This window comes from Misgurnus anguillicaudatus, chromosome 9 (assembly GCF_027580225.2).
Source record: "Misgurnus anguillicaudatus chromosome 9, ASM2758022v2, whole genome shotgun sequence".
NCBI classification, from domain to species: domain Eukaryota; kingdom Metazoa; phylum Chordata; class Actinopteri; order Cypriniformes; family Cobitidae; genus Misgurnus; species Misgurnus anguillicaudatus.
This window is the reverse complement of record NC_073345.2, coordinates 3,403,236-3,429,817: the sequence shown is the minus strand read 5'-3', so window position 1 is coordinate 3,429,817 and position 26,582 is coordinate 3,403,236. Positions and strand designations below refer to the sequence as shown.

The following is a 26,582-nucleotide window of genomic DNA, read 5'->3' as shown; positions in this document are numbered from 1 at the left end:
CCACGAGGTAGTCATTTTGGATGAAGTGTGGTCAGCTGCTTTTAATCTGCTTTCCTGTTTTGATATGTTTGACTTGATTTCATGAAAGTCAACATTTCAAAACGATTAAAAATGTTGTGTGGTGAGTTCGGCAGGTTGGGCTTCTAAACTAGCCCTAACAGACAAGCATTGGTGGTTCAGTGGTAGAATTCTCGCCTGCCACGCGGGAGACCCGGGTCCGATTCCCGGCCAATGCAATTGAGGCTGCTCCTTCATTACAGCTTTGTAAGAATGCTCCACGAGGTAGTCATTTTGGATGAAGTGTGGTCATCTGCTTTTAATCTGCTTTCCTGTTTTGATATGTTTGACTTGATTTCATGAAAGTCAACATTTTAAAACAATTAAAAACGTTGTGTGGTGAGTTCGGCAGGTAGGGCTTCTAAACTAGCCCTAACAGACAAGCATTGGTGGTTCAGTGGTAGAATTCTCGCCTGCCAAGCGGGAGACCTGTGGTCAGCTGCTTTTAATCTGCTTTCCTGTTTTGATATGTTTGACTTGATTTCATGAAAGTCAACATTTCAAAACTTGTGTTCGGGAGACCCGGGTCCGATTCCCGGCCAATGCAATTGAGGCTGCTCCTTCATTACAGCTTTGTAAGAATGCTCCACGAGGTAGTCATTTTGGATGAAGTGTGGTCAGCTGTTTTAATCTGCTTTCCTGTTTTGATATGTTTGACTTGATTTCATGAAAGTCAACATTTCAAAACTTGTGTTCTGGCTACGCTTAAAAACGTGTGGTGAGTTCGGCAGGTAGGGCTTCTAAACTAGCTCTAACAGACAAGCATTGGTGGTTCAGTGGTAGAATTCTCGCCTGCCACGCGGGGGACTCGGGTCCGATTCCTGGCCAATGCAAGTGAGGCTGCTCCTTCATGACAGCTTTGTAAGAATCCTCCACGAGGTAGTCTTTTTGGATGAAGTGTGGTCAGCTGCTTTTAATCTGCTTTCCTGGTTTGATATCTTTGACTTGATTTTATGAAAGTCAACATTTCAAAACTTGTGTTCCGGCTACCCTTAAAAACGTGTGGTGAGTTCGGCAGGTAGGGCTTCTAAACTAGCCCTAACAGACAAGCATTGGTGGTTCAGTGGTAGAATTCTCGCCTGCCACGCGGGAGACCCGGGTCCGATTCCCGGCCAAAGCAATTTAGGCTGCTCCTTCATTACAGTTCTGTAAGAATGCTCCACGAGGTAGTCATTTTGGATGAAGTGTGGTCAGCTGCTTTTAATCTGCTTTCCTGTTTTGATATGTTTGACTTGATTTCATGAAAGTAAACATTTTAAAACGATTAAAAACGTTGTGTGGTGAGTTCGGCAGGTTGGGCTTCTAAACCAGCCCTAACAGACAAGCATTGGTGGTTCAGTGGTAGAATTCTCGCCTGCCACGCGGGAGACCCGGGTCCGATTCCCGGCCAAAGCAATTTAGGCTGCTCCTTCATTACAGTTCTGTAAGAATGCTCCACGAGGTAGTCATTTTGGATGAAGTGTGGTCAGCTGCTTTTAATCTGCTTTCCTGTTTTGATATGTTTGACTTGATTTCATGAAAGTCAACATTTCAAAACGATTAAAAACGTTGTGTGGTGAGTTCGGCAGGTTGGGCTTCTAAACTAGCCCTAACAGACAAGCATTGGTGGTTCAGTGGTAGAATTCTCGCCTGCCACGCGGGAGACCCGGGTCCGATTCCCGGCCAATGCAATTGAGGCTGCTCCTTCATTACAGCTTTGTAAGAATGCTCCACGAGGTAGTTATTTTGGATGAAGTGTGGTCATCTGCTTTTAATCTGCTTTCCTGTTTTGATATGTTTGACTTGATTTCATGAAAGTCAACATTTCAAAACTTGTGTTCGGGAGACCCGGGTCCGATTCCCGGCCTATGCAATTGAGGCTGCTCCTTCATTACAGCTTTGTAAGAATGCTCCACGAGGTAGTCATTTTGGATGAAGTGTGGTCAGCTGCTTTTAATCTGCTTTCCTGTTTTGATATGTTTGACTTGATTTCATGAAAGTCAACATTTTAAAACGATTAAAAACGTTGTGTGGTGAGTTCGGCAGGTAGGGCTTCTAAACTAGGCCTAACAGACAAGCATTGGTGGTTCAGTGGTAGAATTCTCGCCTGCCACGCGGGAGACCCGGGTCCGATTCCCGGCCAATGCAATTGGGGCTGCTCCTTCATGACAGCTTTGTAAGAATGCTCCACGAGGTAGTCTTTTTGGATGAAGTGTGGTCAGCTGCTTTTAATCTGCTTTCCTGTTTTGATATGTTTGACTTGATTTCATGAAAGTCAACATTTCAAAACTTGTGTTCTGGCTACGCTTAAAAACGTGTGGTGAGTTCGGCAGGTAGGGCTTCTAAACTAGCCCTAACAGACAAGCAATGGTGGTTCAGTGGTAGAATTCTCACCTGCCACGCGGGAGACACGGGTCCGATTCCCGGCCAATACAATTGAGGCTGCTCCTTCATGACAGCTTTGTAAGATTGCTCCATGAGGTGGTCTTTTTGGATGAAGTGTGGTCAGCTGCTTTTAATCTGCTTTCCTGTTTTGATATGTTTGACTTGATTTCATGAAAGTCAACATTTCAAAACTTGTGTTCTGGCTACGCTAAAAAACGTGTGGTGAGTTCGGCAGGTAGGGCTTCTAAACTAGCCCTAACAGACAAGCATTGGTGGTTCAGTGGTAGAATTCTCGCCTGCCACGCGGGAGACCCGGGTCCGATTCCCGGCCAAAGCAATTTAGGCTGCTCCTTCATTACAGCTTTCTAAGAATGCTCCACGAGGTAGTCATTTTGGATGAAGTGTGGTCAGCTGCTTTTAATCTGCTTTCCTGTTTTGATATGTTTGACTTGATTTCAGGAAAGTCAACATTTTAAAACGATTAAAAACGTTGTGTGGTGAGTTCGTCAGGTAGGGCTTCTAAACTAGCCCTAACAGACAAGCATTGGTGGTTCATTGGTAGAATTCTCGCCTGCTACGCGGGAGACCCGGGTCCGATTCCCGGCCAATGCAATTGAGGCTGCACCTTCATGACAGCTTTGTAAGAATGCTCCACGAGGTAGTCTTTGGATGAAGTGTGGTCAGCTGCTTTTAATCTGCTTTCCTGTTTTGATATGTTTGACTTGATTTCATGAAAGTAAACATTTTAAAACGATTAAAAACGTTGTGTGGTGAGTTCGGCAGGTTGGGCTTCTAAACTAGCCCTAACAGACAAGCATTGGTGGTTCAGTGGTAGAATTCTCGCCTGCCACGCGGGAGACCCGGGTCCGATTCCCGGCCAAAGCAATTTAGGCTGCTCCTTCATTACAGTTCTGTAAGAATGCTCCACGAGGTAGTCATTTTGGATGAAGTGTGGTCAGCTGCTTTTAATCTGCTTTCCTGTTTTGATATGTTTGACTTGATTTCATGAAAGTCAACATTTCAAAACGATTAAAAACGTTGTGTGGTGAGTTCGGCAGGTTGGGCTTCTAAACTAGCCCTAACAGACAAGCATTGGTGGTTCAGTGGTAGAATTCTCGCCTGCCACGCGGGAGACCCGGGTCCGATTCCCGGCCAATGCAATTGAGGCTGCTCCTTCATTACAGCTTTGTAAGAATGCTCCACGAGGTAGTTATTTTGGATGAAGTGTGGTCATCTGCTTTTAATCTGCTTTCCTGTTTTGATATGTTTGACTTGATTTCATGAAAGTCAACATTTCAAAACTTGTGTTCGGGAGACCCGGGTCCGATTCCCGGCCTATGCAATTGAGGCTGCTCCTTCATTACAGCTTTGTAAGAATGCTCCACGAGGTAGTCATTTTGGATGAAGTGTGGTCAGCTGCTTTTAATCTGCTTTCCTGTTTTGATATGTTTGACTTGATTTCATGAAAGTCAACATTTTAAAACGATTAAAAACGTTGTGTGGTGAGTTCGGCAGGTAGGGCTTCTAAACTAGGCCTAACAGACAAGCATTGGTGGTTCAGTGGTAGAATTCTCGCCTGCCACGCGGGAGACCCGGGTCCGATTCCCGGCCAATGCAATTGGGGCTGCTCCTTCATGACAGCTTTGTAAGAATGCTCCACGAGGTAGTCTTTTTGGATGAAGTGTGGTCAGCTGCTTTTAATCTGCTTTCCTGTTTTGATATGTTTGACTTGATTTCATGAAAGTCAACATTTCAAAACTTGTGTTCTGGCTACGCTTAAAAACGTGTGGTGAGTTCGGCAGGTAGGGCTTCTAAACTAGCCCTAACAGACAAGCATTGGTGGTTCAGTGGTAGAATTCTCACCTGCCACGCGGGAGACACGGGTCCGATTCCCGGCCAATACAATTGAGGCTGCTCCTTCATGACAGCTTTGTAAGATTGCTCCATGAGGTGGTCTTTTTGGATGAAGTGTGGTCAGCTGCTTTTAATCTGCTTTCCTGTTTTGATATGTTTGACTTGATTTCATGAAAGTCAACATTTCAAAACTTGTGTTCTGGCTACGCTAAAAAACGTGTGGTGAGTTCGGCAGGTAGGGCTTCTAAACTAGCCCTAACAGACAAGCATTGGTGGTTCAGTGGTAGAATTCTCGCCTGCCACGCGGGAGACCCGGGTCCGATTCCCGGCCAAAGCAATTTAGGCTGCTCCTTCATTACAGCTTTCTAAGAATGCTCCACGAGGTAGTCATTTTGGATGAAGTGTGGTCAGCTGCTTTTAATCTGCTTTCCTGTTTTGATATGTTTGACTTGATTTCAGGAAAGTCAACATTTTAAAACGATTAAAAACGTTGTGTGGTGAGTTCGTCAGGTAGGGCTTCTAAACTAGCCCTAACAGACAAGCATTGGTGGTTCATTGGTAGAATTCTCGCCTGCTACGCGGGAGACCCGGGTCCGATTCCCGGCCAATGCAATTGAGGCTGCACCTTCATGACAGCTTTGTAAGAATGCTCCAAGAGGTAGTCTTTGGATGAAGTGTGGTCAGCTGCTTTTAATCTGCTTTCCTGTTTTGACATGTTTGACTTGATTTCATGAAAGTAAACATTTTAAAACGATTAAAAACGTTGTGTGGTGAGTTCGGCAGGTTGGGCTTCTAAACTAGCCCTAACAGACAAGCATTGGTGGTTCAGTGGTAGAATTCTCGCCTGCCACACGGGAGACCCGGGTCCGATTCCCGGCCAAAGCAATTTAGGCTGCTCCTTCATTACAGTTTTGTAAGAATGCTCCACGAGGTAGTCATTTTGGATGAAGTGTGGTCAGCTGCTTTTAATCTGCTTTCCTGTTTTGATATGTTTGACTTGATTTCATGAAAGTCAACATTTCAAAACGATTAAAAACGTTGTGTGGTGAGTTCGGCAGGTTGGGCTTCTAAACTAGACCTAACAGACAAGCATCGGTGGTACAGTGGTAGAATTCTCGCCTGCCACGCGGGAGACCCGGGTCCGATTCCCGGCCAATGCAATTGAGGCTGCTCCTTCATTACAGCTTTGTAAGAATGCTCCACGAGGTAGTTATTTTGGATGAAGTGTGGTCATCTGCTTTTAATCTGCTTTCCTGTTTTGATATGTTTGACTTGATTTCATGAAAGTCAACATTTCAAAACTTGTGTTCGGGAGACCCGGGTCCGATTCCCGGCCTATGCAATTGAGGCTGCTCCTTCATTACAGCTTTGTAAGAATGCTCCACGAGGTAGTCATTTTGGATGAAGTGTGGTCAGCTGCTTTTAATCTGCTTTCCTGTTTTGATATGTTTGACTTGATTTCATGAAAGTCAACATTTTAAAACGATTAAAAACGTTGTGTGGTGAGTTCGGCAGGTAGGGCTTCTAAACTAGGCCTAACAGACAAGCATTGGTGGTTCAGTGGTAGAATTCTCGCCTGCCACGCAATGCTCCACGAGGTAGTCTTTTTGGATGAAGTGTGGTCAGCTGCTTTTAATCTGCTTTCCTGTTTTGATATGTTTGACTTGATTTCATGAAAGTCAACATTTCAAAACTTGTGTTCTGGCTACGCTTAAAAACGTGTGGTGAGTTCGGCAGGTAGGGCTTCTAAACTAGCCCTAACAGACAAGCATTGGTGGTTCAGTGGTAGAATTCTCACCTGCCACGCGGGAGACACGGGTCCGATTCCCGGCCAATGCAATTGAGGCTGCTCCTTCATGACAGCTTTGTAAGATTGCTCCATGAGGTGGTCTTTTTGGATGAAGTGTGGTCAGCTGCTTTTAATCTGCTTTCCTGTTTTGATATGTTTGACTTGATTTCATGAAAGTCAACATTTCAAAACTTGTGTTCTGGCTACGCTTAAAAACGTGTGGTGAGTTCGGCAGGTAGGGCTTCTAAACTAGCCCTAACAGACAAGCATTGGTGGTTCAGTGGTAGAATTCTCGCCTGCCACGTGGGAGACCCGGGTCCGATTCCCGGCCAATGCAATTGAGGCTGCTCCTTCATTACAGCTTTGTAAGAATGCTCCACGAGGTAGTCTTTTTGGATGAAGTGTGGTCAGCTGCTTTTAATCTGCTTTCCTGTTTTGATATGTTTGACTTGATTTCATGAAAGTCAACATTTTAAAACGATTAAAAACGTTGTGTGGTGAGTTCGGCAGGTAGGGCTTCTAAACTAGGCCTAACAGACAAGCATTGGTGGTTCAGTGGTAGAATTCTCGCCTGCCACGCAATGCTCCACGAGGTAGTCTTTTTGGATGAAGTGTGGTCAGCTGCTTTTAATCTGCTTTCCTGTTTTGATATGTTTGACTTGATTTCATGAAAGTCAACATTTCAAAACTTGTGTTCTGGCTACGCTTAAAAACGTGTGGTGAGTTCGGCAGGTAGGGCTTCTAAACTAGGCCTAACAGACAAGCATTGGTGGTTCAGTGGTAGAATTCTCGCCTGCCACGCGGGAGACCCGGGTCCGATTCCCGGCCAATGCAATTGAGGCTGCTCCTTTATTACAGCTTTGTAAGAATGCTCCATGAGGTAGTCTTTTTGGATGAAGTGTGGTCAGCTGCTTTTAATCTGCTTTCCTGTTTTGATATGTTTGACTTGATTTCAGGAAAGTCAACATTTTAAAACCATTAAAAACGTTGTGTGGTGAGTTCGGCAGGTAGGGCTTCTAAACTAGCCCTAACAGACAAGCATTGGTGGTTCAGTGGTAGAATTCTCGCCTGCCACGCGGGAGATCCGGGTCCGATTCCCGGCCAATGCAATTGAGGCTGCTCCTTTATGACAGCTTTGTAAGAATGCTCCATGAGGTAGTCTTTTTGGATGAAGTGTGGTCAGCTGCTTTTAATCTGCTTTCCTGTTTTGATATGTTTGACTTGATTTCATGAAAGTCAACATTTCAAAACTTGTGTTCGGGAGACCCGGGTCCGATTCCCGGCCAATGCAATTGAGGCTGCTCCTTCATTACAGCTTTGTAAGAATGCTCCACGAGGTAGTCATTTTGGATGAAGTGTGGTCAGCTGCTTTTAATCTGCTTTCCTGTTTTGATATGATTGACTTGATTTCATGAAAGTCAACATTTCAAAACTTGTGTTCGGGAGACCCGGGTACGATTCCCGGCCAATGCAATTGAGGCTGCTCCTTCATTACAGCTTTGTAAGAATGCTCCACGAGGTAGTCATTTTGGATGAAGTGTGGTCAGCTGCTTTTAATCTGCTTTCCTGCTTTGATATGTTTGACTTGATTTCATGAAAGTCAACATTTTAAAACGATTAAAATCGTTGTGTGGTGAGTTCGGCAGGTAGGGCTTCTAAACTAGCCCAAACAGACAAGCATTGGTTGTTCAGTGGTAGAATTCTCGCCTGCCACGCGGGAGACCCGGGTCCGATATCTGGCCAATGCAATTGAGGCTGCTCCTTTATGACAGCTTTGTAAGAATGCTCCATGAGGTAGTCTTTTTGGATGAAGTGTGGTCAGCTGCTTTTAATCTGCTTTCCTGTTTTGATATGTTTGACTTGATTTCATGAAAGTCAACATTTCAAAACTTGTGTTCGGGAGACCCGGGTCCGATTCCCGGCCAATGCAATGGAGGCTGCTCCTTCATTACAGCTTTGTAAGAATGCTCCACGAGGTAGTCATTTTGGATGAAGTGTGGTCAGCTGCTTTTAATCTGCTTTCCTGTTTTGATATGTTTGACTTGATTTCATGAAAGTCAACATTTCAAAACTTGTTTTCGGGAGACTCGGGTCCGATTCCCGGCCAATGCAATTGAGGCTGCTCCTTCATTACAGCTTTGTAAGAATGCTCCACGAGGTAGTCATTTTGGATGAAGTGTGGTCAGCTGCTTTTAATCTGCTTTCCTGTTTTGATATGATTGACTTGATTTCATGAAAGTCAACATTTCAAAACTTGTGTTCGGGAGACCCGGGTACGATTCCCGGCCAATGCAATTGAGGCTGCTCCTTCATTACAGCTTTGTAAGAATGCTCCACGAGGTAGTCATTTTGGATGAAGTGTGGTCAGCTGCTTTTAATCTGCTTTCCTGCTTTGATATGTTTGACTTGATTTCATGAAAGTCAACATTTTAAAACGATTAAAATCGTTGTGTGGTGAGTTCGGCAGGTAGGGCTTCTAAACTAGCCCTAACAGACAAGCATTGGTGGTTCAGTGGTAGAATTCTCGCCTGCCACGCGGGAGACCCGGGTCCGATATCTGGCCAATGCAATTGAGGCTGCTCCTTTATGACAGCTTTGTAAGAATGCTCCATGAGGTAGTCTTTTTGAATGAAGTGTGGTCAGCTGCTTTTAATCTGCTTTCCTGTTTTGATATGTTTGACTTGATTTCATGAAAGTCAACATTTCAAAACTTGTGTTCGGGAGACCCGGGTCCGATTCCCGGCCAATGCAATGGAGGCTGCTCCTTCATTACAGCTTTGTAAGAATGCTCCACGAGGTAGTCATTTTGGATGAAGTGTGGTCAGCTGCTTTTAATCTGCTTTCCTGTTTTGATATGTTTGACTTGATTTCATGAAAGTCAACATTTCAAAACTTGTGTTCGGGAGACCAGGGTACGATTCCCGGCCAATGCAATTGAGGCTGCTCCTTCATTACAGCTTTGTAAGAATGCTCCACGAGGTAGTCATTTTGGATGAAGTGTGGTCAGCTGCTTTTAATCTGCATTCCTGCTTTGATATGTTTGACTTGATTTCATGAAAGTCAACATTTTAAAACGATTAAAATCGTTGCGTGGTGAGTTCGGCAGGTAGGGCTTCTAAACTAGCCCCAACAGACAAGCATTGGTGGTTCAGCGGTAGAATTCTTGCCTGCCACGCGGGAGACCCGGTCCGATTCCCGGCCAATGCAATTGAGGCTGCTCCTTCATTACAGCTTTGTAAGAATGCTCCACAAGATAGTCATTTTGGATGAAGTGTGGTCAGCTGCTTTTAATCTGCTTTCCTGTTTTGATATGTTTGACTTGATTTCATGAAAGTCAACATTTTAAAACGATTAAAAACGTGTGGTGAGTTCGGCAGGTAGGGCTTCTAAACTAGCCCTAACAGACAAGCATTGGTGGTTCAGTGGTAGAATTCTCGCCTGCCACGCGGGAGACCCGGGTCCGATTCCCGGCCAATGCAATTGAGGCTGCTCCTTCATTACAGCTTTGTAAGAATGCTCCACAAGGTATTCTTTTTTGATGAAGTGTGGTCAGCTGCTTTTAATTTGCTTTCCTGTTTTGATATGTTTGACTTGATTTCAGGAAAGTCAACATTTCAAAACTTGTGTTCGGGAGACCCGGGTCCGATTCCCGGCCAATGCAATTGAGGCTGCTCCTTCATTCCAGCTTTGTAAGAATGCTCCACGAGGTTGTCGTATTGGATGAAGTGTGGTCAGCTGCTTTTAATCTGCTTTCCTGTTTTGATATGTTTGACTTGATTTCAGGAAAGTCAACATTTTAAAACGATTAAAAACGTTGTGTGGTGAGTTCGGCAGGTAGGGCTTCTAAACTAGCCCTAACGGACAAGCATTGGTGGTTCAGTGGTAGAATTCTCGCCTGCTACGCGGGAGACCCGGGTCCGATTCCCGGCCAATGCAATTGAGGCTGCTCCTTCATGACAGCTTTGTAAGAATGCTCCACGAGGTAGTCTTTGGATGAAGTGTGGTCAGCTGCTTTTAATCTGCTTTCCTGTTTTGATATGTTTGACTTGATTTCATGAAAGTAAACATTTTAAAACGATTAAAAACGTTGTGTGGTGAGTTCGGCAGGTAGGGCTTCTAAACTAGCCCTAACAGACAAGCATTGGTGGTTCAGTGGTAGAATTCTCGCCTGCCACGCGGGAGACCCGGGTCCGATTCCCGGCCAATGCAATTGAGGCTGCTCCTTCATTACAGCTTTGTAAGAATGCTCCACGAGGTAGTCATTTTGGATAAAGTGTGGTCAGCTGCTTTTAATCTGCTTTCCTGTTTTGATATGTTTGACTTGATTTCATGAAAGTCAACATTTTAAAACGATTAAAAACGTTGTGTGGTGAGTTCGGCAGGTAGGGCTTCTAAACTAGCCCTAACAGACAAGCATTGGTGGTTCAGTGGTAGAATTCTCGCCTGCCACGCGGGAGACCCGGGTCCGATTCCCGGCCAATGCAATTGAGGCTGCTCCTTCATTACAGCTTTGTAAGAATGCTCCACAAGGTATTCTTTTTGGATGAAGTGTGGTCAGCTGCTTTTAATCTGCTTTCCTGTTTTGATATGTTTGACTTGATTTCAGGAAAGTCAACATTTTAAAACGATTAAAAACGTTGTGTGGTGAGTTCGGCAGGTAGGGCTTCTAAACTAGCCCTAACAGACAAGCATTGGTGGTTCAGTGGTAGAATTCTCGCCTGCCACGTGGGAGACCCGGGTCTGATTCCCGGCCAAAGCAATTTAGGCTGCTCCTTCATTACAGCTTTGTAAGAATGCTCCACGAGGTAGTCATTTTGGATGAAGTGTGGTCAGCTGCTTTTAATCTGCTTTCCTGTTTTGATATGTTTGACTTGATTTCATGAAAGTCAACATTTTAAAACGATTAAAAACGTTGTGTGGTGAGTTCGGCAGGTAGGGCTTCTAAACTAGCCCTAACATACAAGCATTGGTGGTTCAGTGGTAGAATTCTCGCCTGCCACGCGGGAGACCCGGGTCCGATTCCCGGCCAATGCAATTGAGGCTGCTCCTTCATTACAGCTTTGTAAGAATGCTCCACGAGGTAGTCATTTTGGATGAAGTGTGGTCATCTGCTTTTAATCTGCTTTCCTGTTTTGATATGTTTGACTTGATTTAATGAAAGTCAACATTTTAAAACGATTAAAAACGTTGTGTGGTGAGTTCGGCAGGTAGGGCTTCTAAACTAGCCCTAACAGACAAGCATTGGTGGTTCAGTGGTAGAATTCTCGCCTGCCACGCGGGAGACCTGTGGTCAGCTGCTTTTAATCTGCTTTCCTGTTTTGATATGTTTGACTTGATTTCATGAAAGTCAACATTTCAAAACTTGTGTTCGGGAGACCCGGGTCCGATTCCCGGCCAATGCAATTGAGGCTGCTCCTTCATTACAGCTTTGTAAGAATGCTCCACGAGGTAGTCATTTTGGATGAAGTGTGGTGAGCTGCTTTTAATCTGCTTTCCTGTTTTGATATGTTTGACTTGATTTCATGAAAGTCAACATTTCAAAACTTGTGTTCCGGCTACGATTAAAAACGTGTGGTGAGTTCGGCAAGTAGGGCTTCTAAACTAACCCTAACAGACAAGCATTGGTGGTTCAGTGGTAGAATTCTCGCCTGCCACGCGGGAGACCCGGGTCTGATTACTGGCCAATGCAATTGAGGCTGCTCCTTCATGACAGCTTTGTAAGAATGCTCCATGAGGTAGTCTTTTTGGATGAAGTGTGGTCAGCTGCTTTTAATCTGCTTTCCTGTTTTGATATGTTTGACTTGATTTCATGAAAGTAAACATTTTAAAACGATTAAAAACGTTGTGTGGTGAGTTCGGCAGGTAGGGCTTCTAAACTAGCCCTAACAGACAAGCATTGGTGGTTCAGTGGTAGAATTCTCGCCTGCCACGCGGGAGACCCGGGTCCGATTCCCGGCCAAAGCAATTTAGGCTGCTCCTTCATTACAGCTTTCTAAGAATGCTCCACGAGGTAGTCATTTTGGATGAAGTGTGGTCAGCTGCTTTTAATCTGCTTTCCTGTTTTGATATGTTTGACTTGATTTCATGAAAGTCAACATTTCAAAACGATTAAAAACGTTGTGTGGTGAGTTCGGCAGGTAGGGCTTCTAAACTAGCCCTAACAGACAAGCATTGGTGGTTCAGTGGTAGAATTCTCGCCTGCCACGCGGGAGACCCGGGTCCGATTCCCGGCCAATGCAATTGAGGCTGCTCCTTCATTACAGCTTTGTAAGAATGCTCCACGAGGTAGTCATTTTGGATGAAGTGTGGTCAGCTGCTTTTAATCTGCTTTCCTGTTTTGATATGTTTGACTTGATTTCAGGAAAGTCAACATTTTAAAACGATTAAAAACGTTGTGTGGTGAGTTCGGCAGGTAGGGCTTCTAAACTAGCCCTAACAGACAAGCATTGGTGGTTCAGTGGTAGAATTCTCACCTGCTACGCGGGAGACCCGGGTCCGATTCCCGGCCAATGCAATTGAGGCTGCTCCTTCATGACAGCTTTGTAAGAATGCTCCACGAGGTAGTCTTTGGATGAAGTGTGGTCAGCTGCTTTTAATCTGCTTTCCTGTTTTGATATGTTTGACTTGATTTCATGAAAGTCAACATTTTAAAACGATTAAAAACGTTGTGTGGTGAGTTCGGCAGGTAGGGCTTCTAAACTAGCCCTAACAGACAAGCATTGGTGGTTCAGTGGTAGAATTCTCGCCTGCCACGCGGGAGACCCGGGTCCGATTCCCGGCCAATGCAATTGAGGCTGCTCCTTCATTACAGCTTTGTAAGAATGCTCCACGAGGTAGTCATTTTGGATGAAGTGTGGTCAGCTGCTTTTAATCTGCTTTCCTGTTTTGATATGTTTGACTTGATTTCAGGAAAGTCAACATTTTAAAACGATTAAAAACGTTGTGTGGTGAGTTCGGCAGGTAGGGCTTCTAAACTAGCCCTAACAGACAAGCATTGGTGGTTCAGTGGTAGAATTCTCGCCTGCCACGCGGGAGACCCGGGTCCGATTCCCGGCCTATGCAATTGAGGCTGCTCCTTCATTACAGCTTTGTAAGAATGCTCCACGAGGTAGTCATTTTGGATGAAGTGTGGTCAGCTGCTTTTAATCTGCTTTCCTGTTTTGATATGTTTGACTTGATTTCATGAAAGTCAACATTTTAAAACGATTAAAAACGTTGTGTGGTGAGTTCGGCAGGTAGGGCTTCTAAACTAGCCCTAACAGACAAGCATTGGTGGTTCAGTGGTAGAATTCTCGCCTGCCACGCGGGAGACCCGGGTCCGATTCCCGGCCAATGCAATTGAGGCTGCTCCTTCATTACAGCTTTGTAAGAATGCTCCACGAGGTAGTCATTTTGGATGAAGTGTGGTCAGCTGCTTTTAATCTGCTTTCCTGTTTTGATATGTTTGACTTGATTTCATGAAAGTCAACATTTTAAAACGATTAAAAACGTTGTGTGGTGAGTTCGGCAGGTAGGGCTTCTAAACTAGCCCTAACAGACAAGCATTGGTGGTTCAGTGGTAGAATTCTCGCCTGCCACGCGGGGGACTCGGGTCCGATTCCTGGCCAATGCAAGTGAGGCTGCTCCTTCATGACAGCTTTGTAAGAATCCTCCACGAGGTAGTCTTTTTGGATGAAGTGTGGTCAGCTGCTTTTAATCTGCTTTCCTGGTTTGATATCTTTGACTTGATTTTATGAAAGTCAACATTTCAAAACTTGTGTTCCGGCTACCCTTAAAAACGTGTGGTGAGTTCGGCAGGTAGGGCTTCTAAACTAGCCCTAACAGACAAGCATTGGTGGTTCAGTGGTAGAATTCTCACCTGCCACGTGGGAGACCCGGGTCCGATTCCCGGCCAATGCAATTGAGGCTGCTCCTTCATTACAGCTTTGTAAGAATGCTCCACGAGGTAGTGTTTTTGGATGAAGTGTGGTCAGCTGCTTTTAATCTGCTATCCTGTTTTGATATGTTTGACTTGATTTCATGAAAGTCAACATTTCAAAACTTGTGTTCGGGAGACCCGGGTCCGATTCCCGGCCAATGCAATTGAGGCTGCTCCTTCATTACAGCTTTGTAAGAATGCTCCACGAGGTTGTCGTATTGGATGAAGTGTGGTCAGCTGCTTTTAATCTGCTTTCCTGTTTTGATATGTTTGACTTGATTTCATAAAAGTAAACATTTTAAAACGAATAAAAACATTGTGTGGTGAGTTCGGCAGGTTGGGCTTCTAAACTAGCCCTAACAGACAAGCATTGGTGGTTCATTGGTAGAATTCTCGCCTGCTACGCGGGAGACCCGGGTCCGATTCCCGGCCAATGCAATTGAGGCTGCACCTTCATGACAGCTTTGTAAGAATGCTCCACGAGGTAGTCTTTGGATGAAGTGTGGTCAGCTGCTTTTAATCTGCTTTCCTGTTTTGATATGTTTGACTTGATTTCATGAAAGTAAACATTTTAAAACGATTAAAAACGTTGTGTGGTGAGTTCGGCAGGTAGGGCTTCTAAACTAGCCCTAACAGACAAGCATTGGTGGTTCAGTGGTAGAATTCTCGCCTGCTACGGGGGAGACCCGGGTCCGATTCCCGGCCAATGCAATTGAGGCTGCACCTTCATGACAGCTTTGTAAGAATGCTCCACGAGGTAGTCTTTGGATGAAGTGTGGTCAGCTGCTTTTAATCTGCTTTCCTGTTTTGATATGTTTGACTTGATTTCATGAAAGTAAACATTTTAAAACGATTAAAAACGTTGTGTGGTGAGTTCGGCAGGTAGGGCTTCTAAACTAGCCCTAACAGACAAGCATTGGTGGTTCAGTGGTAGAATTCTCGCCTGCCACGCGGGAGACCCGGGTCCGATTCCCGGCCAATGCAATTGAGGCTGCTCCTTCATTACAGCTTTGTAAGAATGCTCCACGAGGTAGTCATTTTGGATGAAGTGTGGTCAGCTGCTTTTAATCTGCTTTCCTGTTTTGATATGTTTGACTTGATTTCATGAAAGTAAACATTTTAAAACGATTAAAAACGTTGTGTGGTGAGTTCGGCAGGTAGGGCTTCTAAACTAGCCCTAACAGACAAGCATTGGTGGTTCAGTGGTAGAATTCTCGCCTGCCACGCGGGAGACCCGGGTCCGATTCCCGGCCAATGCAATTGAGGCTGCTCCTTCATTACAGCTTTGTAAGAATGCTCCACGAGGTAGTCTTTTTGGATGAAGTGTGGTCAGCTGCTTTTAATCTGCTTTCCTGTTTTGATATGTTTGACTTGATTTCAGGAAAGTCAACATTTTAAAACTTGTGTTCTGGCTACGCTTAAAAACGTTGTGTGGTGAGTTCGGCAGGTAGGGCTTCTAAACTAGCCCTAACAGACAAGCATTGGTGGTTCAGTGGTAGAATTCTCACCTGCCACGCGGGAGACCCGGGTCCGATTCCCGGCCAATACAATTGAGGCTGCTCCTTCATGACAGCTTTGTAAGATTGCTCCATGAGGTGGTCTTTTTGGATGAAGTGTGGTCAGCTGCTTTTAATCTGCTTTCCTGTTTTGATATGTTTGACTTGATTTCATGAAAGTCAACATTTCAAAACTTGTGTTCTGGCTACGCTAAAAAACGTGTGGTGAGTTCGGCAGGTAGGGCTTCTAAACTAGCCCTAACAGGCAAGCATTGGTGGTTCAGTGGTAGAATTCTCGCCTGCCACGCGGGAGACCCGGGTCCGATTCCCGGCCAAAGCAATTTAGGCTGGTCCTTCATTACAGCTTTCTAAGAATGCTCCACGAGGTAGTCATTTTGGATGAAGTGTGGTCAGCTGCTTTTAATCTGCTTTCCTGTTTTGATATGTTTGACTTGATTTCAGGAAAGTCAACATTTTAAAACGATTAAAAACGTTGTGTGGTGAGTTCGGCAGGTAGGGCTTCTAAACTAGCCCTAACAGACAAGCATTGGTGGTTCAGTGGTAGAATTCTCGCCTGCTACGCGGGAGACCCGGGTCCGATTCCCGGCCAATGCAATTGAGGCTGCACCTTCATGACAGCTTTGTAAGAATGCTCCACGAGGTAGTCTTTGGATGAAGTGTGGTCAGCTGCTTTTAATCTGCTTTCCTGTTTTGATATGTTTGACTTGATTTCATGAAAGTAAACATTTTAAAACGATTAAAAACGTTGTGTGGTGAGTTCGGCAGGTAGGGCTTCTAAACTAGCCCTAACAGACAAGCATTGGTGGTTCAGTGGTAGAATTCTCGCCTGCCACACGGGAGACCCGGGTCCGATTCCCGGCCAAAGCAATTTAGGCTGCTCCTTCATTACAGCTTTGTAAGAATGCTCCACGAGGTAGTCATTTTGGATGAAGTGTGGTCAGCTGCTTTTAATCTGCTTTCCTGTTTTGATATGTTTGACTTGATTTCAGGAAAGTCAACATTTCAAAACGATTAAAAACGTTGTGTGGTGAGTTCGGCAGGTTGGGCTTCTAAACTAGACCTAACAGACAAGCATTGGTGGTTCAGTGGTAGAATTCTCGCCTGCCACGCGGGAGACCCGGGTCCGATTCCCGGCCAATGCAATTGAGGCTGCTCCTTCATTACAGCTTTGTAAGAATGCTCCACGAGGTAGTTATTTTGGATGAAGTGTGGTCAGCTGCTTTTAATCTGCTTTCCTGTTTTGATATGTTTGACTTGATTTCATGAAAGTCAACATTTCAAAACTTGTGTTGGGGAGACCCGGGTCCGATTCCCAGCCAATGCAATTGAGGCTGCTCCTTCATTACAGCTTTGTAAGAATGCTCCACGAGGTAGTCATTTTGGATGAAGTGTGGTCAGCTGCTTTTAATCTGCTTTCCTGTTTTGATATGTTTGACTTGATTTCATGAAAGTCAACATTTTAAAACGATTAAAAACGTTGTGTGGTGAGTTCGGCAGGTAGGGCTTCTAAACTAGGCCTAACAGACAAGCATTGGTGGTTCAGTGGTAGAATTCTCGCCTGCCACGCGGGAGACCCGGGTCCGATTCCCGGCCAATGCAATTGAGGCTGCTCCTTCATTACAGCTTTGTAAGATTGCTCCATGAGGTGGTCTTTTTGGATGAAGTGTGGTCAGCTGCTTTTAATCTGCTTTCCTGTTTTGATATGTTTGACTTGATTTCATGAAAGTCAACATTTTAAAACGATTAAAAACGTTGTGTGGTGAGTTCGGCAGGTAGGGCTTCTAAACTAGCCCTAACAGACAAGCATTGGTGGTTCAGTGGTAGAATTCTCGCCTGCCACGCGGGAGACCCGGGTCCGATTCCCGGCCAATGCAATTGAGGCTGCACCTTCATTACAGCTTTGTAAGAATGCTCCACGAGGTAGTCTTTTTGGATGAAGTGTGGTCAGCTGCTTTTAATCTGCTTTCCTGTTTTGATATGTTTGACTTGATTTCAGGAAAGTCAACATTTTAAAACGATTAAAAACGTTGTGTGGTGAGTTCGGCAGGTAGGGCTTCTAAACTAGCCCTAACAGACAAGCATTGGTGGTTCAGTGGTAGAATTCTCGCCTGCCACGCAATGCTCCACGAGGTAGTCTTTTTGGATGAAGTGTGGTCAGCTGCTTTTAATCTGCTTTCCTGTTTTGATATGTTTGACTTGATTTCATGAAAGTCAACATTTCAAAACTTGTGTTCTGGCTACGCTTAAAAACGTGTGGTGAGTTCGGCAGGTAGGGCTTCTAAACTAGCCCTAACAGACAAGCATTGGTGGTTCAGTGGTAGAATTCTCACCTGCCACGCGGGAGACCCGGGTCCGATTCCCGGCCAATGCAATTGAGGCTGCTCCTTCATGACAGCTTTGTAAGATTGCTCCATGAGGTGGTCTTTTTGGATGAAGTGTGGTCAGCTGCTTTTAATCTGCTTTCCTGTTTTGATATGTTTGACTTGATTTCAGGAAAGTCAACATTTTAAAACGATTAAAAACGTTGTGTGGTGAGTTCGGCAGGTAGGGCTTCTAAACTAGCCCTAACAGACAAGCATTGGTGGTTCAGTGGTAGAATTCTCGCCTGCCACGCGGGAGACCCGGGTCCGATTCCCGGCCAATGCAATTGAGGCTGCTCCTTCATTACAGCTTTGTAAGAATGCTCCACGAGGTAGTCTTTTTGGATGAAGTGTGGTCAGCTGCTTTTAATCTGCTTTCCTGTTTTGATATGTTTGACTTGATTTCAGGAAAGTCAACATTTTAAAACGATTAAAAACGTTGTGTGGTGAGTTCGGCAGGTAGGGCTTCTAAACTAGCCCTAACAGACAAGCATTGGTGGTTCAGTGGTAGAATTCTCGCCTGCCACGCGGGAGACCCGGGTCCGATTCCCGGCCAATGCAATTGAGGCTGCTCCTTCATTACAGCTTTGTAAGAATGCTCCATGAGGTAGTCTTTTTGGATGAAGTGTGGTCAGCTGCTTTTAATCTGCTTTCCTGTTTTGATATGTTTGACTTGATTTCAGGAAAGTCAACATTTTAAAACGATTAAAAACGTTGTGTGGTGAGTTCGGCAGGTAGGGCTTCTAAACTAGCCCTAACAGACAAGCATTGGTGGTTCAGTGGTAGAATCCCTAACAGACAAGCATTGGTGGTTCAGTGGTAGAATTCTCCCCTGCCACGCGGGAGACCCGGGTCCGATTCCCGGCCAATGCAATTGAGGCTGCTCCTTCATTACAGCTTTGTAAGATTGCTCCATGAGGTGGTCTTTTTGGATGAAGTGTGGTCAGCTGCTTTTAATCTGCTTTCCTGTTTTGATATGTTTGACTTGATTTCAGGAAAGTCAACATTTTAAAACGATTAAAAACGTTGTGTGGTGAGTTCGGCAGGTAGGGCTTCTAAACTAGCCCTAACAGACAAGCATTGGTGGTTCAGTGGTAGAATTCTCGCCTGCCACGCGGGAGACCCGGGTCCGATTCCCGGCCAATGCAATTGAGGCTGCTCCTTCATTACAGCTTTGTAAGAATGCTCCACGAGGTAGTCTTTTTGGATGAAGTGTGGTCAGCTGCTTTTAATCTGCTTTCCTGTTTTGATATGTTTGACTTGATTTCAGGAAAGTCAACATTTCAAAACTTGTGTTGGGGAGACCCGGGTCCGATTCCCGGCCAATGCAATTGAGGCTGCTCCTTCATTACAGCTTTGTAAGAATGCTCCACGAGGTAGTCATTTTGGATGAAGTGTGGTCAGCTGCTTTTAATCTGCTTTCCTGTTTTGATATGTTTGACTTGATTTCAGGAAAGTCAACATTTTAAAACGATTAAAAACGTTGTGTGGTGAGTTCGGCAGGTAGGGCTTCTAAACTAGCCCTAACAGACAAGCATTGGTGGTTCAGTGGTAGAATTCTCGCCTGCCACGCGGGAGACCCGGGTCCGATTCCCGGCCAATGCAATTGAGGCTGCTCCTTCATTACAGCTTTGTAAGAATGCTCCACGAGGTAGTCTTTTTGGATGAAGTGTGGTCAGCTGCTTTTAATCTGCTTTCCTGTTTTGATATGTTTGACTTGATTTCAGGAAAGTCAACATTTTAAAACGATTAAAAACGTTGTGTGGTGAGTTCGGCAGGTAGGGCTTCTAAACTAGCCCTAACAGACAAGCATTGGTGGTTCAGTGGTAGAATTCTCGCCTGCCACGCGGGAGACCCGGGTCCGATTCCCGGCCAATGCAATTGAGGCTGCTCCTTCATTACAGCTTTGTAAGAATGCTCCACGAGGTAGTCATTTTGGATGAAGTGTGGTCAGCTGCTTTTAATCTGCTTTCCTGTTTTGATATGTTTGACTTGATTTCAGGAAAGTCAACATTTCAAAACTTGTGTTGGGGAGACCCGGGTCCGATTCCCAGCCAATGCAATTGAGGCTGCTCCTTCATTACAGCTTTGTAAGAATGCTCCACGAGGTAGTCATTTTGGATGAAGTGTGGTCAGCTGCTTTTAATCTGCTTTCCTGTTTTGATATGTTTGACTTGATTTCAGGAAAGTCAACATTTTAAAACGATTAAAAACGTTGTGTGGTGAGTTCGGCAGGTAGGGCTTCTAAACTAGCCCTAACAGACAAGCATTGGTGGTTCAGTGGTAGAATTCTCGCCTGCCACGCGGGAGACCCGGGTCCGATTCCCGGCCAATGCAATTGAGGCTGCTCCTTCATTACAGCTTTGTAAGAATGCTCCACGAGGTAGTCGTATTGGATGAAGTGTGGTCAGCTGCTTTTAATCTGCTTTCCTGTTTTGATATGTTTGACTTGAATTCATGAAAGTAAACATTTTAAAACGATTAAAAACGTTGTGTGGTGAGTTCGGCAGGTAGGGCTTCTAAACTAGCCCTAACAGACAAGCATTGGTGGTTCAGTGGTAGAATTCTCGCCTGCCACGCGGGAGACCCGGGTCCGATTCCCGGCCAATGCAATTGAGGCTGCTCCTTCATTACAGCTTTGTAAGAATGCTCCACGAGGTAGTCGTATTGGATGAAGTGTGGTCAGCTGCTTTTAATCTGCTTTCCTGTTTTGATATGTTTGACTTGATTTCATGAAAGTAAACATTTTAAAACGATTAAAAACGTTGTGTGGTGAGTTCGGCAGGTAGGGCTTCTAAACTAGCCCTAACAGACAAGCATTGGTGGTTCAGTGGTAGAATTCTCGCCTGCCACGCGGGAGACCCGGGTCCGATTCCCGGCCAATGCAATTGAGGCTGCTCCTTTATTACAGCTTTGTAAGAATGCTCCACGAGGTAGTCGTATTGGATGAAGTGTGGTCAGCTGCTTTTAATCTGCTTTCCTGTTTTGATATGTTTGACTTGATTTCAGGAAAGTCAACATTTTAAAACGATTAAAAACGTTGTGTGGTGAGTTCGGCAGGTAGGGCTTCTAAACTAGCCCTAACAGACAAGCATTGGTGGTTCAGTGGTAGAATTCTCGCCTGCCACGCGGGAGACCCGGGTCCGATTCCCGGCCAATGCAATTGAGGCTGCTCCTTCATTACAGCTTTGTAAGAATGCTCCACGAGGTAGTCTTTTTGGATGAAGTGTGGTCAGCTGCTTTTAATCTGCTTTCCTGTTTTGATATGTTTGACTTGATTTCAGGAAAGTCAACATTTTAAAACGATTAAAAACGTTGTGTGGTGAGTTCGGCAGGTAGGGCTTCTAAACTAGCCCTAACAGACAAGCATTGGTGGTTCAGTGGTAGAATTCTCGCCTGCCACGCGGGAGACCCGGGTCCGATTCCCGGCCAATGCAATTGAGGCTGCTCCTTCATGACAGCTTTGTAAGAATGCTCCACGAGGTAGTCTTTTTGGATGAAGTGTGGTCAGCTGCTTTTAATCTGCTTTCCTGTTTTGATATGTTTGACTTGATTTCAGGAAAGTCAACATTTTAAAACGATTAAAAACGTTGTGTGGTGAGTTCGGCAGGTAGGGCTTCTAAACTAGCCCTAACAGACAAGCATTGGTGGTTCAGTGGTAGAATTCTCGCCTGCCACGCGGGAGACCCGGGTCCGATTCCTGGCCAATTGCAATTGAGGCTGCTCCTTCATTACAGCTTTGTAAGAATGCTCCATGAGGTAGTCTTTTTGGATGAAGTGTGGTCAGCTGCTTTTAATCTGCTTTCCTGTTTTGATATGTTTGACTTGATTTCAGGAAAGTCAACATTTTAAAACGATTAAAAAACGTTGTGTGGTGAGTTCGGCAGGTAGGGCTTCTAAACTAGCCCTAACAGACAAGCATTGGTGGTTCAGTGGTAGAATTCTCGCCTGCCACGCGGGAGACCCGGGTCCGATTCCCGGCCATTGCAATTGAGGCTGCTCCTTCATTACAGCTTTGTAAGAATGCTCCACGAGGTAGTCTTTTTGGATGAAGTGTGGTCAGCTGCTTTTAATCTGCTTTCCTGTTTTGATATGTTTGACTTGATTTCAGGAAAGTCAACATTTTAAAACGATTAAAAACGTTGTGTGGTGAGTTCGGCAGGTAGGGCTTCTAAACTAGCCCTAACAGACAAGCATTGGTGGTTCAGTGGTAGAATTCTCGCCTGCCACGCGGGAGACCCGGGTCCGATTCCCGGCCAATGCAATTGAGGCTGCTCCTTCATTACAGCTTTGTAAGAATGCTCCACGAGGTAGTCTTTTTGGATGAAGTGTGGTCAGCTGCTTTTAATCTGCTTTCCTGTTTTGATATGTTTGACTTGATTTCAGGAAAGTCAACATTTTAAAACGATTAAAAACGTTGTGTGGTGAGTTCGGCAGGTAGGGCTTCTAAACTAGCCCTAACAGACAAGCATTGGTGGTTCAGTGGTAGAATTCTCGCCTGCCACGCGGGAGACCCGGGTCCGAGCGGGAGACCCGGGTCCGATTCCCGGCCAATGCAATTGAGGCTGCTCCTTCATTACAGCTTTGTAAGAATGCTCCACGAGGTAGTCATTTTGGATGAAGTGTGGTCAGCTGCTTTTAATCTGCTTTCCTGTTTTGATATGTTTGACTTGATTTCATGAAAGTCAACATTTCAAAACTTGTGTTGGGGAGACCCGGGTCCGATTCCCGGCCAATGCAATTGAGGCTGCTCCTTCATTACAGCTTTGTAAGAATGCTCCACGAGGTAGTCATTTTGGATGAAGTGTGGTCAGCTGCTTTTAATCTGCTTTCCTGTTTTGATATGTTTGACTTGATTTCAGGAAAGTCAACATTTTAAAACGATTAAAAACGTTGTGTGGTGAGTTCGGCAGGTAGGGCTTCTAAACTAGCCCTAACAGACAAGCATTGGTGGTTCAGTGGTAGAATTCTCGCCTGCCACGCGGGAGACCCGGGTCCGATTCCCGGCCAATGCAATTGAGGCTGCTCCTTCATTACAGCTTTGTAAGAATGCTCCACGAGGTAGTCGTATTGGATGAAGTGTGGTCAGCTGCTTTTAATCTGCTTTCCTGTTTTGATATGTTTGACTTGATTTCAGGAAAGTCAACATTTTAAAACGATTAAAAACGTTGTGTGGTGAGTTCGGCAGGTAGGGCTTCTAAACTAGCCCTAACAGACAAGCATTGGTGGTTCAGTGGTAGAATTCTCGCCTGCCACGCGGGAGACCCGGGTCCGATTCCCGGCCAATGCAATTGAGGCTGCTCCTTCATTACAGCTTTGTAAGAATGCTCCACGAGGTAGTCTTTTTGGATGAAGTGTGGTCAGCTGCTTTTAATCTGCTTTCCTGTTTTGATATGTTTGACTTGATTTCAGGAAAGTCAACATTTTAAAACGATTAAAAACGTTGTGTGGTGAGTTCGGCAGGTAGGGCTTCTAAACTAGCCCTAACAGACAAGCATTGGTGGTTCAGTGGTAGAATTCTCGCCTGCCACGCGGGAGACCCGGGTCCGATTCCCGGCCAATGCAATTGAGGCTGCTCCTTCATTACAGCTTTGTAAGAATGCTCCACGAGGTAGTCTTTTTGGATGAAGTGTGGTCAGCTGCTTTTAATCTGCTTTCCTGTTTTGATATGTTTGACTTGATTTCAGGAAAGTCAACATTTTAAAACGATTAAAAACGTTGTGTGGTGAGTTCGGCAGGTAGGGCTTCTAAACTAGCCCTAACAGACAAGCATTGGTGGTTCAGTGGTAGAATTCTCGCCTGCCACGCGGGAGACCCGGGTCCGATTCCCGGCCAATGCAATTGAGGCTGCTCCTTCATTACAGCTTTGTAAGAATGCTCCACGAGGTAGTCTTTTTGGATGAAGTGTGGTCAGCTGCTTTTAATCTGCTTTCCTGTTTTGATATGTTTGACTTGATTTCAGGAAAGTCAACATTTTAAAACGATTAAAAACGTTGTGTGGTGAGTTCGGCAGGTAGGGCTTCTAAACTAGCCCTAACAGACAAGCATTGGTGGTTCAGTGGTAGAATTCTCGCCTGCCACGCGGGAGACCCGGGTCCGATTCCCGGCCAATGCAATTGAGGCTGCTCCTTCATTACATCTTTGTAAGAATGCTCCACGAGGTAGTCATTTTGGATGAAGTGTGGTCAGCTGCTTTTAATCTGCTTTCCTGTTTTGATATGTTTGACTTGATTTCAGGAAAGTCAACATTTCAAAACTTGTGTTGGGGAGACCCGGGTCCGATTCCCGGCCAATGCAATTGAGGCTGCTCCTTCATTACAGCTTTGTAAGAATGCTCCACGAGGTTGTCGTATTGGATGAAGTGTGGTCAGCTGCTTTTAATCTGCTTTCCTGTTTTGATATGTTTGACTTGATTTCATAAAAGTAAACATTTTAAAACGAATAAAAACGTTGTGTGGTGAGTTCGGCAGGTAGGGCTTCTAAACTAGCCCTAACAGACAAGCATTGGTGGTTCAGTTGGTAGAATTCTCGCCTGCTACGCGGGAGACCCGGGTCCGATTCCCGGCCAATGCAATTGAGGCTGCTCCTTCATTACAGCTTTGTAAGAATGCTCCACGAGGTAGTCTTTGGATGAAGTGTGGTCAGCTGCTTTTAATCTGCTTTCCTGTTTTGATATGTTTGACTTGATTTCAGGAAAGTCAACATTTTAAAACGATTAAAAACGTTGTGTGGTGAGTTCGGCAGGTAGGGCTTCTAAACTAGCCCTAACAGACAAGCATTGGTGGTTCAGTGGTAGAATTCTCGCCTGCCACGCGGGAGACCCGGGTCCGATTCCCGGCCAATGCAATTGAGGCTGCTCCTTCATTACAGCTTTGTAAGAATGCTCCACGAGGTAGTCGTATTGGATGAAGTGTGGTCAGCTGCTTTTAATCTGCTTTCCTGTTTTGATATGTTTGACTTGAATTCATGAAAGTAAACATTTTAAAACGATTAAAAACGTTGTGTGGTGAGTTCGGCAGGTAGGGCTTCTAAACTAGCCCTAACAGACAAGCATTGGTGGTTCAGTGGTAGAATTCTCGCCTGCCACGCGGGAGACCCGGGTCCGATTCCCGGCCAATGCAATTGAGGCTGCTCCTTCATTACAGCTTTGTAAGAATGCTCCACGAGGTAGTCGTATTGGATGAAGTGTGGTCAGCTGCTTTTAATCTGCTTTCCTGTTTTGATATGTTTGACTTGATTTCATGAAAGTAAACATTTTAAAACGATTAAAAACGTTGTGTGGTGAGTTCGGCAGGTAGGGCTTCTAAACTAGCCCTAACAGACAAGCATTGGTGGTTCAGTGGTAGAATTCTCGCCTGCCACGCGGGAGACCCGGGTCCGATTCCCGGCCAATGCAATTGAGGCTGCTCCTTCATGACAGCTTTGTAAGAATGCTCCACGAGGTAGTCTTTTTGGATGAAGTGTGGTCAGCTGCTTTTAATCTGCTTTCCTGTTTTGATATGTTTGACTTGATTTCAGGAAAGTCAACATTTTAAAACGATTAAAAACGTTGTGTGGTGAGTTCGGCAGGTAGGGCTTCTAAACTAGCCCTAACAGACAAGCATTGGTGGTTCAGTGGTAGAATTCTCGCCTGCCACGCGGGAGACCCGGGTCCGATTCCCGGCCAATGCAATTGAGGCTGCTCCTTCATTACAGCTTTGTAAGAATGCTCCACGAGGTAGTCTTTTTGGATGAAGTGTGGTCAGCTGCTTTTAATCTGCTTTCCTGTTTTGATATGTTTGACTTGATTTCAGGAAAGTCAACATTTTAAAACGATTAAAAACGTTGTGTGGTGAGTTCGGCAGGTAGGGCTTCTAAACTAGCCCTAACAGACAAGCATTGGTGGTTCAGTGGTAGAATTCTCGCCTGCCACGCGGGAGACCCGGGTCCGATTCCCGGCCAATGCAATTGAGGCTGCTCCTTCATTACAGCTTTGTAAGAATGCTCCACGAGGTAGTCGTATTGGATGAAGTGTGGTCAGCTGCTTTTAATCTGCTTTCCTGTTTTGATATGTTTGACTTGATTTCAGGAAAGTCAACATTTTAAAACGATTAAAAACGTTGTGTGGTGAGTTCGGCAGGTAGGGCTTCTAAACTAGCCCTAACAGACAAGCATTGGTGGTTCAGTGGTAGAATTCTCGCCTGCCACGCGGGAGACCCGGGTCCGATTCCCAGCCAATGCAATTGAGGCTGCTCCTTCATTACAGCTTTGTAAGAATGCTCCACGAGGTAGTCATTTTGGATGAAGTGTGGTCAGCTGCTTTTAATCTGCTTTCCTGTTTTGATATGTTTGACTTGATTTCAGGAAAGTCAACATTTTAAAACGATTAAAAACGTTGTGTGGTGAGTTCGGCAGGTAGGGCTTCTAAACTAGCCCTAACAGACAAGCATTGGTGGTTCAGTGGTAGAATTCTCGCCTGCCACGCGGGAGACCCGGGTCCGATTCCCGGCCAATGCAATTGAGGCTGCTCCTTCATTACAGCTTTGTAAGAATGCTCCACGAGGTAGTCATTTTGGATGAAGTGTGGTCAGCTGCTTTTAATCTGCTTTCCTGTTTTGATATGTTTGACTTGATTTCAGGAAAGTCAACATTTCAAAACTTGTGTTGGGGAGACCCGGGTCCGATTCCCAGCCAATGCAATTGAGGCTGCTCCTTCATTACAGCTTTGTAAGAATGCTCCACGA

At 45.1% G+C, this 26,582-nt stretch overlaps 48 non-coding genes across 48 annotated transcripts; all 48 read left to right on the top strand.

Annotated features, from left to right (window-relative positions):
• Positions 1-165: 165 nt before the first annotated feature.
• trnag-gcc (transfer RNA glycine (anticodon GCC)) lies at positions 166-236 on the top strand. Its single transcript has one exon. It is a non-coding gene; the product is annotated as a tRNA-Gly (tRNA).
• A 1,420-nt stretch (positions 237-1,656) lies between these two features.
• Positions 1,657-1,727, top strand: trnag-gcc (transfer RNA glycine (anticodon GCC)). Its single transcript has one exon. It is a non-coding gene; the product is annotated as a tRNA-Gly (tRNA).
• Positions 1,728-2,113: 386 nt separating this feature from the next.
• trnag-gcc (transfer RNA glycine (anticodon GCC)) lies at positions 2,114-2,184 on the top strand. Its single transcript has one exon. It is a non-coding gene; the product is annotated as a tRNA-Gly (tRNA).
• Positions 2,185-2,962: 778 nt separating this feature from the next.
• Positions 2,963-3,033, top strand: trnas-gcu (transfer RNA serine (anticodon GCU)). The gene has a single exon. It is a non-coding gene; the product is annotated as a tRNA-Ser (tRNA).
• A 477-nt stretch (positions 3,034-3,510) lies between these two features.
• trnag-gcc (transfer RNA glycine (anticodon GCC)) lies at positions 3,511-3,581 on the top strand. Its single transcript has one exon. It is a non-coding gene; the product is annotated as a tRNA-Gly (tRNA).
• A 386-nt stretch (positions 3,582-3,967) lies between these two features.
• trnag-gcc (transfer RNA glycine (anticodon GCC)) lies at positions 3,968-4,038 on the top strand. Its single transcript has one exon. It is a non-coding gene; the product is annotated as a tRNA-Gly (tRNA).
• A 778-nt stretch (positions 4,039-4,816) lies between these two features.
• Positions 4,817-4,887, top strand: trnas-gcu (transfer RNA serine (anticodon GCU)). The gene has a single exon. It is a non-coding gene; the product is annotated as a tRNA-Ser (tRNA).
• Positions 4,888-6,827: 1,940 nt separating this feature from the next.
• On the top strand, positions 6,828-6,898 carry trnag-gcc (transfer RNA glycine (anticodon GCC)). The gene has a single exon. It is a non-coding gene; the product is annotated as a tRNA-Gly (tRNA).
• Positions 6,899-9,472: 2,574 nt separating this feature from the next.
• trnag-gcc (transfer RNA glycine (anticodon GCC)) lies at positions 9,473-9,543 on the top strand. The gene has a single exon. It is a non-coding gene; the product is annotated as a tRNA-Gly (tRNA).
• Positions 9,544-9,929: 386 nt separating this feature from the next.
• trnas-gcu (transfer RNA serine (anticodon GCU)) lies at positions 9,930-10,000 on the top strand. Its single transcript has one exon. It is a non-coding gene; the product is annotated as a tRNA-Ser (tRNA).
• A 202-nt stretch (positions 10,001-10,202) lies between these two features.
• trnag-gcc (transfer RNA glycine (anticodon GCC)) lies at positions 10,203-10,273 on the top strand. The gene has a single exon. It is a non-coding gene; the product is annotated as a tRNA-Gly (tRNA).
• Positions 10,274-10,477: 204 nt separating this feature from the next.
• On the top strand, positions 10,478-10,548 carry trnag-gcc (transfer RNA glycine (anticodon GCC)). The gene has a single exon. It is a non-coding gene; the product is annotated as a tRNA-Gly (tRNA).
• Positions 10,549-11,027: 479 nt separating this feature from the next.
• trnag-gcc (transfer RNA glycine (anticodon GCC)) lies at positions 11,028-11,098 on the top strand. The gene has a single exon. It is a non-coding gene; the product is annotated as a tRNA-Gly (tRNA).
• A 1,134-nt stretch (positions 11,099-12,232) lies between these two features.
• Positions 12,233-12,303, top strand: trnag-gcc (transfer RNA glycine (anticodon GCC)). Its single transcript has one exon. It is a non-coding gene; the product is annotated as a tRNA-Gly (tRNA).
• A 204-nt stretch (positions 12,304-12,507) lies between these two features.
• trnas-gcu (transfer RNA serine (anticodon GCU)) lies at positions 12,508-12,578 on the top strand. Its single transcript has one exon. It is a non-coding gene; the product is annotated as a tRNA-Ser (tRNA).
• Positions 12,579-12,780: 202 nt separating this feature from the next.
• Positions 12,781-12,851, top strand: trnag-gcc (transfer RNA glycine (anticodon GCC)). Its single transcript has one exon. It is a non-coding gene; the product is annotated as a tRNA-Gly (tRNA).
• A 479-nt stretch (positions 12,852-13,330) lies between these two features.
• On the top strand, positions 13,331-13,401 carry trnag-gcc (transfer RNA glycine (anticodon GCC)). The gene has a single exon. It is a non-coding gene; the product is annotated as a tRNA-Gly (tRNA).
• Positions 13,402-14,349: 948 nt separating this feature from the next.
• Positions 14,350-14,420, top strand: trnas-gcu (transfer RNA serine (anticodon GCU)). The gene has a single exon. It is a non-coding gene; the product is annotated as a tRNA-Ser (tRNA).
• A 202-nt stretch (positions 14,421-14,622) lies between these two features.
• trnas-gcu (transfer RNA serine (anticodon GCU)) lies at positions 14,623-14,693 on the top strand. The gene has a single exon. It is a non-coding gene; the product is annotated as a tRNA-Ser (tRNA).
• Positions 14,694-14,895: 202 nt separating this feature from the next.
• trnag-gcc (transfer RNA glycine (anticodon GCC)) lies at positions 14,896-14,966 on the top strand. The gene has a single exon. It is a non-coding gene; the product is annotated as a tRNA-Gly (tRNA).
• A 204-nt stretch (positions 14,967-15,170) lies between these two features.
• Positions 15,171-15,241, top strand: trnag-gcc (transfer RNA glycine (anticodon GCC)). Its single transcript has one exon. It is a non-coding gene; the product is annotated as a tRNA-Gly (tRNA).
• A 781-nt stretch (positions 15,242-16,022) lies between these two features.
• Positions 16,023-16,093, top strand: trnas-gcu (transfer RNA serine (anticodon GCU)). Its single transcript has one exon. It is a non-coding gene; the product is annotated as a tRNA-Ser (tRNA).
• A 477-nt stretch (positions 16,094-16,570) lies between these two features.
• On the top strand, positions 16,571-16,641 carry trnag-gcc (transfer RNA glycine (anticodon GCC)). Its single transcript has one exon. It is a non-coding gene; the product is annotated as a tRNA-Gly (tRNA).
• Positions 16,642-17,027: 386 nt separating this feature from the next.
• On the top strand, positions 17,028-17,098 carry trnag-gcc (transfer RNA glycine (anticodon GCC)). Its single transcript has one exon. It is a non-coding gene; the product is annotated as a tRNA-Gly (tRNA).
• Positions 17,099-17,302: 204 nt separating this feature from the next.
• Positions 17,303-17,373, top strand: trnag-gcc (transfer RNA glycine (anticodon GCC)). The gene has a single exon. It is a non-coding gene; the product is annotated as a tRNA-Gly (tRNA).
• Positions 17,374-18,074: 701 nt separating this feature from the next.
• trnag-gcc (transfer RNA glycine (anticodon GCC)) lies at positions 18,075-18,145 on the top strand. Its single transcript has one exon. It is a non-coding gene; the product is annotated as a tRNA-Gly (tRNA).
• A 204-nt stretch (positions 18,146-18,349) lies between these two features.
• trnag-gcc (transfer RNA glycine (anticodon GCC)) lies at positions 18,350-18,420 on the top strand. The gene has a single exon. It is a non-coding gene; the product is annotated as a tRNA-Gly (tRNA).
• A 516-nt stretch (positions 18,421-18,936) lies between these two features.
• Positions 18,937-19,007, top strand: trnag-gcc (transfer RNA glycine (anticodon GCC)). The gene has a single exon. It is a non-coding gene; the product is annotated as a tRNA-Gly (tRNA).
• A 386-nt stretch (positions 19,008-19,393) lies between these two features.
• Positions 19,394-19,464, top strand: trnag-gcc (transfer RNA glycine (anticodon GCC)). The gene has a single exon. It is a non-coding gene; the product is annotated as a tRNA-Gly (tRNA).
• A 204-nt stretch (positions 19,465-19,668) lies between these two features.
• On the top strand, positions 19,669-19,739 carry trnag-gcc (transfer RNA glycine (anticodon GCC)). Its single transcript has one exon. It is a non-coding gene; the product is annotated as a tRNA-Gly (tRNA).
• A 386-nt stretch (positions 19,740-20,125) lies between these two features.
• Positions 20,126-20,196, top strand: trnag-gcc (transfer RNA glycine (anticodon GCC)). The gene has a single exon. It is a non-coding gene; the product is annotated as a tRNA-Gly (tRNA).
• Positions 20,197-20,400: 204 nt separating this feature from the next.
• On the top strand, positions 20,401-20,471 carry trnag-gcc (transfer RNA glycine (anticodon GCC)). The gene has a single exon. It is a non-coding gene; the product is annotated as a tRNA-Gly (tRNA).
• Positions 20,472-20,675: 204 nt separating this feature from the next.
• trnag-gcc (transfer RNA glycine (anticodon GCC)) lies at positions 20,676-20,746 on the top strand. Its single transcript has one exon. It is a non-coding gene; the product is annotated as a tRNA-Gly (tRNA).
• A 204-nt stretch (positions 20,747-20,950) lies between these two features.
• Positions 20,951-21,021, top strand: trnag-gcc (transfer RNA glycine (anticodon GCC)). Its single transcript has one exon. It is a non-coding gene; the product is annotated as a tRNA-Gly (tRNA).
• A 204-nt stretch (positions 21,022-21,225) lies between these two features.
• Positions 21,226-21,296, top strand: trnag-gcc (transfer RNA glycine (anticodon GCC)). The gene has a single exon. It is a non-coding gene; the product is annotated as a tRNA-Gly (tRNA).
• Positions 21,297-22,052: 756 nt separating this feature from the next.
• Positions 22,053-22,123, top strand: trnag-gcc (transfer RNA glycine (anticodon GCC)). Its single transcript has one exon. It is a non-coding gene; the product is annotated as a tRNA-Gly (tRNA).
• A 680-nt stretch (positions 22,124-22,803) lies between these two features.
• trnag-gcc (transfer RNA glycine (anticodon GCC)) lies at positions 22,804-22,874 on the top strand. The gene has a single exon. It is a non-coding gene; the product is annotated as a tRNA-Gly (tRNA).
• A 204-nt stretch (positions 22,875-23,078) lies between these two features.
• On the top strand, positions 23,079-23,149 carry trnag-gcc (transfer RNA glycine (anticodon GCC)). Its single transcript has one exon. It is a non-coding gene; the product is annotated as a tRNA-Gly (tRNA).
• A 204-nt stretch (positions 23,150-23,353) lies between these two features.
• trnag-gcc (transfer RNA glycine (anticodon GCC)) lies at positions 23,354-23,424 on the top strand. Its single transcript has one exon. It is a non-coding gene; the product is annotated as a tRNA-Gly (tRNA).
• Positions 23,425-23,628: 204 nt separating this feature from the next.
• On the top strand, positions 23,629-23,699 carry trnag-gcc (transfer RNA glycine (anticodon GCC)). The gene has a single exon. It is a non-coding gene; the product is annotated as a tRNA-Gly (tRNA).
• Positions 23,700-23,903: 204 nt separating this feature from the next.
• Positions 23,904-23,974, top strand: trnag-gcc (transfer RNA glycine (anticodon GCC)). The gene has a single exon. It is a non-coding gene; the product is annotated as a tRNA-Gly (tRNA).
• A 386-nt stretch (positions 23,975-24,360) lies between these two features.
• Positions 24,361-24,432, top strand: trnas-gcu (transfer RNA serine (anticodon GCU)). The gene has a single exon. It is a non-coding gene; the product is annotated as a tRNA-Ser (tRNA).
• Positions 24,433-24,634: 202 nt separating this feature from the next.
• trnag-gcc (transfer RNA glycine (anticodon GCC)) lies at positions 24,635-24,705 on the top strand. The gene has a single exon. It is a non-coding gene; the product is annotated as a tRNA-Gly (tRNA).
• A 204-nt stretch (positions 24,706-24,909) lies between these two features.
• On the top strand, positions 24,910-24,980 carry trnag-gcc (transfer RNA glycine (anticodon GCC)). Its single transcript has one exon. It is a non-coding gene; the product is annotated as a tRNA-Gly (tRNA).
• Positions 24,981-25,184: 204 nt separating this feature from the next.
• trnag-gcc (transfer RNA glycine (anticodon GCC)) lies at positions 25,185-25,255 on the top strand. The gene has a single exon. It is a non-coding gene; the product is annotated as a tRNA-Gly (tRNA).
• A 204-nt stretch (positions 25,256-25,459) lies between these two features.
• Positions 25,460-25,530, top strand: trnag-gcc (transfer RNA glycine (anticodon GCC)). Its single transcript has one exon. It is a non-coding gene; the product is annotated as a tRNA-Gly (tRNA).
• A 204-nt stretch (positions 25,531-25,734) lies between these two features.
• On the top strand, positions 25,735-25,805 carry trnag-gcc (transfer RNA glycine (anticodon GCC)). The gene has a single exon. It is a non-coding gene; the product is annotated as a tRNA-Gly (tRNA).
• Positions 25,806-26,284: 479 nt separating this feature from the next.
• On the top strand, positions 26,285-26,355 carry trnag-gcc (transfer RNA glycine (anticodon GCC)). The gene has a single exon. It is a non-coding gene; the product is annotated as a tRNA-Gly (tRNA).
• Positions 26,356-26,582: the final 227 nt, after the last annotated feature.